The sequence below is a fragment of the Notolepis coatsorum genome, assembly GCF_963971535.1.
Source record: "Notolepis coatsorum genome assembly, chromosome: 3".
NCBI lineage: Eukaryota > Metazoa > Chordata > Actinopteri > Aulopiformes > Paralepididae > Notolepis > Notolepis coatsorum.
In genome coordinates, this window is record NC_140167.1 from 62,870,110 (window position 1) to 62,877,903 (window position 7,794).

The following is a 7,794-nucleotide window of genomic DNA, read 5'->3' on the forward strand; positions in this document are numbered from 1 at the left end:
AGGGCTTACATACTGGAGCATGGCCCCATTGACTTTGTATTTGTTTTGTGGCTAACTAGCCAGAGCTATGTGTATCCAGTATGAAGAACAGCATGGAGTCTAGGAGGAGTCTACCTATCGACAACATCAGTGGTAATTAGGAAATCCGGCTAGGGGTCAAAACATGGTGTTCTGTTGTAACCCTTTGAGGTGTACAATCATATCAGAGAATAATTGAGAACGTAAGGTTATTCTATAACCCTAGTTATATGAGTATAGCGAGCGCTCTGCTCTTAGTGGAACTATCCCTTTATCCAATCTAATATTGAAAATAACTTTCACATGTACACACCCCTATTCACCTCCACCTGGCTACACCCACATCCGCTCCTACATAAGCTGGGTAGTGGCCACACAATCAGCTCCTTCCCAAGCCTTTCACCACCAAAGGAGAAGACCATGGGGTCCTCAGTGAGTCAGCGCAGAGCACTCGCTATACTCATATAACTAGGGTTATAGAATAACCTTACATTATAGATTGTATAGCTTACGCTCTGCTCTTAGTGGAACACAGGAGCTGAGCAGAGCGGAAGCTCGACAGATGTACCCGCTGAGGCCCCCCACAACCATCAGAACCGGGGAGGACCCAAGCCCCCTGGACACCCCTAGTGGAGGACGGGAGGGAATCGTATCCAACTGTGCGAAGAGGGTTTAGCACCTCAAAACGCACAGGGTAAGCAGACTGTGGGACTTACCTTCACTCAGAAGGACCCGCAACCACTCAGGCGCGCATGCCACCAGGGAACGGACGGGAAGCAAAAACACCTCCGTCACAGCCCCCAACATCACGGGGTCGAAGGTCAAGAACCCAACCTCGTGGCAAGGTCGTAGCAGCGGAGTGCGGAGGAGGTCCCAGCCCTAGGCCAACCTGAGGGTCAGGACCCCCCGAAAAAAGGGGCCTGGTGAGGCCAACGAGGCCGCAGCATCGGGGCCCCACCAGACGGTCACTGGTGACATCACCCCCCACATCGCCAGCGTATCGGACAGGGCCCAAACAAGAGCAGACCCTTCCCCCCTGGCACGCCGCTCTGAAGCACTCTAGCTTACTGCACCTGGTATTCCCAGGGGGTCTCCCATCCAAGAACTAACCAAGGCCGAACCTGCTTAGTTTCCGAGATCTGACGAGATTGGGCGTGTCCAGGTTGGCATGGCTGTAAGCCCCAAGAGGCTACCCCCCCACAATACTGTGGGGCCAGACGGTGCGCCCGGGAGACAACCCCCGATGGGGTTGATCCCTCAATCCAGGCAACAGGCCAGAACTCGACCTGTGCCTAGAGCACTGCGGACTAGACAGGCGCCTAAGGGGTCTACTGTGAGAACAGTACCCGGCAGAAGGGGCGTTCGGTATGCTGTGCACCATGTCATGACCTCCACAAACCCGACCCGCGAATCCTCCCCCAAACTCCGTATACTACCTCCTATTCCTGTACAAAGAGTCGTGTTGAGTGCTCTTGAGTTGAGTGCAGTCTCATGGAAAGGTTCCCCACGTTAATATCTGAGATGAAAACACTACGTTATTTATATTGATGTGATGCCGATTGATATGAAGAGATGAAAACACTACGTTATTTATATTAATGTGATGCCGATTGATATGAATAGCGTGTTACGTTAATATAGAGATGAAAACACTACGTTATTTATATTGATGTGATGCCGATTGATATGAATAGCGCATTACGTTAATATCTGAGATGAAAACACTACGTTATTTATATTGATGTGATACCGATTGATATGAAGAGATGAAAACACTACGTTATTTATATTGATGTGATGCCGATTGATATGAATAGCATGTTACGTTAATATAGAGATGAAAACACTACGTTATTTATATTGATGTGATGCCGATTGATATGAAGAGATGAAAACACTACGTTATTTATATTGATGTGATGCCGATTGATATGAATAGCGCGGTACAATACGTTATGTATATTGATGTGATGTCGATTGATATGAAAACAATACGAGGAAATGGGCGAGGACTTGCGTTGTGGAACTGAAAGCTAGGCGCAACGCGATTGGGGCGCTGAGAGGCCAATCAGGGCACGCAAACCGAACGCGGAAGGACAACTGCCTTGGGTAAAGTATTCACGCTCCCCGCCCAGCAGGGGGAGGGAGGGGTGAAACAATAGAGAAGGACCAGGCCCCCTAACACAGCGCAAGGTACAACACAGTATGGACCAAGCACGTCACTGTTATGGGCAACTCGTAGTGGCATACATATGACACACACATCCACGTCATCAATCCCCGCGAAGCCCGGACCGACCCGGCATTTTCCCCCCGGAAAAGCACAAAGTCCTTAGGGTACCAGAACAGCAGATCTGCGCCCCGGCGGACAACGGGTTAACTGACCTGGTCCGGCGCGACCAGAACCAGTCCTGCGTCCTATTCACGCCGCCATCCCCAGTCCTAAGAGGGGGATAGGTACGCGTGTCGATCTAAAACATCACAGAGGGCGCCACCAAGATGGACAGTACGTGAATGCGCTGCTCCTGGTGGCCCACCTCATGGGCGTAAGACCCCTCCGCCAATGTAATGATCTACTCCGTCATCTCCCCCCGGAGATGCACGTGAGTCATCGAGTCTAACCTAGTGCACTGGCGCTCAGTAGAGATAAAAATCTCCTTCCCAGTCGCCCGCATAAAAAACGCTGTTTCCATGAATTGGGCAACCAAGGCGCGCCGGCCCATAACGTGGTTCCACATTGGAAGCACCCAGAGCCAGCGCTATATGCACGTCAAGAACCCGAAACACATCAATGGTGAATTCTAATAAGAAACACCAGACAACATTCCCTCCATGCTGTCTGGGACGAGCAGCAGGAAGCCGGTCAATAAGACACAGACACGGGTCTCATATGACGCGTCTGAGGGCAACCCCGTCAATTCTGCTCTTTACATAAGAGGGGAAGACAGAAGTTCCCCCAGAGAGACCTCTACGTGAGTAACAATTGAAAAAGATACATGTAATAATAATTGGGCCAAGTGACCAACGGCCCAATACACACTGTAATAGAGAGCAGAGCAGAAAACGAACAGTTTTCGATTGCATCGCATCATCCAACTTTGACAATGACAGCGGTCTGCAGCACAGAGCCTGTAAACTCACGAATGTCTCATGGCCAATAGGAAAACGCGCCCAGTGACGTATTCCATGGCTGGGGGGAAATCCTGTGACCCATCCATCCTAACATGGAGTGGAACCAGGGAAACCCCCCTTCCCCCTCCCTGAGATGCGCTGACCCCTCAGCCGACAGGGAGACTGACAGGCAGGAGGTCCCACCTCCCGGCCAATCAGTAAAGGGGGGGAGGGATTTATTAGTCCACCCCTTATGACCCCTCACCCCTGATACGATGCAACAACAAAGCAGAGCCATGACACCAGTCGTAGCGCGCTACATGAAAGCGCATTATACCTGTTAGGGTAACAGCTTCACATTCTGCACGTCAGCCACAGACCTCGTTTGTGCAAAAACACGGCTTCAGGCTCATGTGCGAACTTGCCACCTGAATTTTTACACCTTTACCCTAAAGTAAGAAAAAACACAGACCAAAGAGAGGGGCCAAAGGCCTTGGTACAAGAGCTACACATGCAACTTCTGTAGGCCAACACCTAACCCAGTTGTGGACTCAATGCCACGTTTACTTAACGTGAAAACACGATACACACAACCCTCTATCACAATAAAAAAGGGCAAAAAGTTCACTCTCACTACTGCAAGAGGAACGCCGTTTTCTATGATGAGAGAAGACATAAGTCCTCAATCAAGTGCTGGTTACAGGCCTTGCTAAGTCTACATAATAGCGACCAAACAATTTTCAGAAAAAACTGCCTCTCTCTAAGCAAGAGCACAACCCCAGCAGTAGCTGAGGGATTACACCGTATCCCCAAAAATATAGTGAATCAACACACATTTTGTAAACAAAATCATATTTGAGGGGGGAGGGGGGGGGGAGGGGCAACCCGGGGGATAATTTTACCCACCTCTCACCACCTCACCCCTGATACGACGTCAAAAGAAAAAACAGAGCCGTGATACCAAGCGCATGGCGCACCAGATGAAGCACATACTTCTACCTGTAGAGTAAAAGCTTTACATCATGCACGCCAGCCACAGCCGATAACCTCGTTTGAAAACAGGTTTTCAACAGCTCTGCTTATGTGTGAAAACTTGCCACTCGTTTTTTTTATCATTACCCTTAAGTAAAGAATAACAAGCTAAGAGAGGGACCTCGATCATATGCCACTATGTACAGCGTTGTAGGGTAACACCCAGCCAGTTGTGGACTCAGCCACATTGTCTAAACGTTACATGAACACACACACAACTTCTCATCATACAACAAAAAAAAACAGTACATTTTTACTCACGTAAAAAAACAACGCTGTTTTTAGGTAGAGAGAAAGACATAAGCCATGGCCAATGCTAACCTAAGCTATACAAAAGCGACCAAGACCATTTTCACACCACACGTCGTATCTCCAAATGTAGTGAAGTAACATATGTTTTGTTAAACAAAGACATCGTTATTAACCAAAAACATTCGGGAGGGGGAGGAAGGAAGAGTGGAGCAATGTCCTACGGACATCTTACCTGCACCTACGTACGCAGGACGAAAGGCCGCAACACAGGTCTACCACGTTGACGAGGCCTCTCGCTGGCAAGGCCAGAAGAGGCGATGGCTGGAGCCTCGCTCCGGCGTGACGCCCCCCTCCTGCAGCCGGTCATGGCGCAGGCCCGACAACATCTTCTGCCAGAGATGACGTCGTAGTCAGAGTGCCAGGGCCCGCTATCCTCACGGCTAGCGCCAATGGTTGTAGCATAAGCTAACAGCTAACTCCAGGCTAACTGATAGCATCGAGCTAACGTTTCCAGCCGAGCATAGCCGCCAGCTAACGAGAATAGTGATACAGGCCAACACTACAGACAGACGCTGTCTTTTCCTCTTTTATCCAAAAGAAAAAAGGGGAAAAAGGCAACACACGTCCCTCTCACAGAACGGTGTTTACCAGCAGCGGCATCAGCAGAAAGCCCTGTTGCTTACTCGGGTTGTAGCCGTCCTGAGCTCGGAGATATTCTCATAATGAAACACCAAGCCTGCATCCTTCGTGCCGGGTGTTTTCGTTTTGAAAAACTGGGCCAGCGCAGTGGCAGAGGATATCCGTTTTTCAGAGACCCGGGGAATTGAACTGCAGACTCGAAATCACGGCCCCAGGAAAACAAAGCTACGACTTCACGGAAGAGGAGTCTATGTTATCGTGGGTCATCAGACTAGAACTCCCTCCATGCCGCTATGAGGGCAACAAGGGATTCTAGCCTGGAGCCGACTTTACGCAAGCTGTACAGTTGTCCCCCACAACTGACACACCTGAAGCTTGCGTCGCAAAAACATCACCCGCCCAGAGAGGCCGTCAGCCCTCACACAGCCGACCGCCTCCCGAAGCATAGTATCCAGCTGCAGAGCCGGAGACAATGCCGGCGGGGATTGCTCAGCGATGCGCGCCCCTAATGCGAAGCGCCGGTGGAGGTCAGAATGATCATCATCTTCTAGACTCTCCAATGGCGAAGACATTATCGCTTTATTTCCTCGAAAAATAGTGAGAGAGAAAACAAAGATAGAATGTCAACGCAGCTCCTCTTCTCTTCAACAAACTACTTTGATCACTAAACTAAAGTGGTGTATACAGACACTTCTCATGGTGAAAGTAGAGAAGGAGCTGATTGTGTGGCCATGACCCCGCTTATGTAGGAGCGGATGTGGGTGTGGCCAGGCGGAGGTGAATAGGGGTGTGTACATGTGAAAGTTATTTTCAATATTAGATTGGATAAAGGGATAGTTCCACTAAGAGCAGAGCGTAAGCTATACGATCTATAACTGAACACTCTAAACAATGACGTACAGTAACAATGGCTGCTACTTCTGGTCATTGAAATCTATGGAGTTCAATCATTCCAAGTAATAATTCTGAGGGGAAACTATGGCGTTCAAGAATTCCAACACAAAATACATTTCCTGGTATCCTGTTCTCACTTTATCCAATCAGGAGAGAGAACGAAAGGTTATTTCATAACCTAGTTATATGAATACTGGCTGAGCGTCTCGTTCTGCCAATGAGATATCCTCTTATCTCCACGCACATATTGTGCACACGAAACAAACAAATGCACCCACTTGCACGTGACCAAGCCACTCCCATGCGTCTCCCTATATGACGCCGGAAATGGTCACGCTCCACCTTCCTCAGAACGATTTCCATAAGCGGAAACCCATCCAAGGGACCTCAGGGCGCTAAGAGCGAGACGCTCAGCCAGTATTCATATAACTAGGTTATGAAATAACCTTTCGTTATATAGCATACTGGGCTATCGCGTCTTGCTCTGCCAATGAGATATGGGGCAGAGCAGACGTGCGGCTCGACAAGTGTACCCCCTGAGGGCCCGTAAGCCCCAGCCAGGGAGGAGGGGAGTCCTGTCCACCTGCCCGTCCTAACGAAGGGGGGGAGGCAGTCAACTCCACCAAAGTGCGCCCCTGAACGCACAGCACAGGCGGGACCACGTGCGACACAGCACTCCGTGGTCCACACCCACACACCCCTGCTAGCCCACCAAATGACGGGATGCAGGAGAGGTCCCAGACCTCAGAACCGCCTCGGAGACAGAACCCCCCGTTATGTCCATGAGGTAAAACTTAACGAAAGGACCCGGGGAGGACCAGGAGGCTGCAGCACAGATGTCCTCCACGAGGCCCCCCCTAACAGGGCAGCAGCCCGGGGGGGGGAACTTTCCAGCCAACGTGTAGCAAAGGGCAACGCCCTCGCACAACCAATGTGACAGGTGCTGCTTGGACAGCGCCTCACCCGCGCGAGGGCCACCGTAACAAACAAACAGTTGATCGGAAGCCCTGAGATCCCGAGTCCGACTGAGGTAAACCCCCAGTGCACGGACAGGACACGACAGGTGAAGGCTCGCCTCCAACTCACTAGCATGAGGAGGTGGACAAACGCCTGAACCACAATATCCCTGGAGCGAAAAGAGCTCCGGATATTCTTTGGCACGAGGACTGGATTAGGCCTCAGAGTCGCACCGCTATCGGCCGAATAGACAGGCACTCAGGCCGCACCGAGAGAGCACACAGCTCACCCATGCGCTTAGCGGAAGTGATGGCCAAAAGGAACGCGGTCTTAAAGACAGCCGATCCAATGGCGCCTGCTCAAGAGGCTCAAACAGGGCCCAGGACCAGTTGGAGGTCCCACTCGGAGACAGAGAACGTTCCACAGAATTGAGACGCCGAGCACCAAGCAGGAAACGTTTCACGAGAGGGTGGCTGAACAAAGTTCTACCCCCACACTCGACCATACGCCACTTCCCAGCGTAAGCCGCGGTAGTGGACGGAGCGCACGTGTTCCGGATGGCGTTAACCACAGAAGAGTCAAGACGCATCCCCACCAGATTCACACTTTCAGCAGCCAAGCCTAGAGGCTGCCCCAGAACAGGAGGCAGAACAGAGTTCCGCACGCCTGAGAAAGGGGCCGCGGTGACCACGGAACAGGCCACGGCGGGGCTACCAAGAGCTGAATCAGGGCCGGGAACCACACAGCTGAGCCCCGGCCGGGCGCGACCAGGATCAAGTCCCGCGCTCCCGACGTACCCGCCCCAACAGCTGAGCTATCGGGTGTATGGGGGGTAATGCATACAGAATCCCGGGCGGCCACGGAATCGGTCCCAGACCTGTACATGGGTAC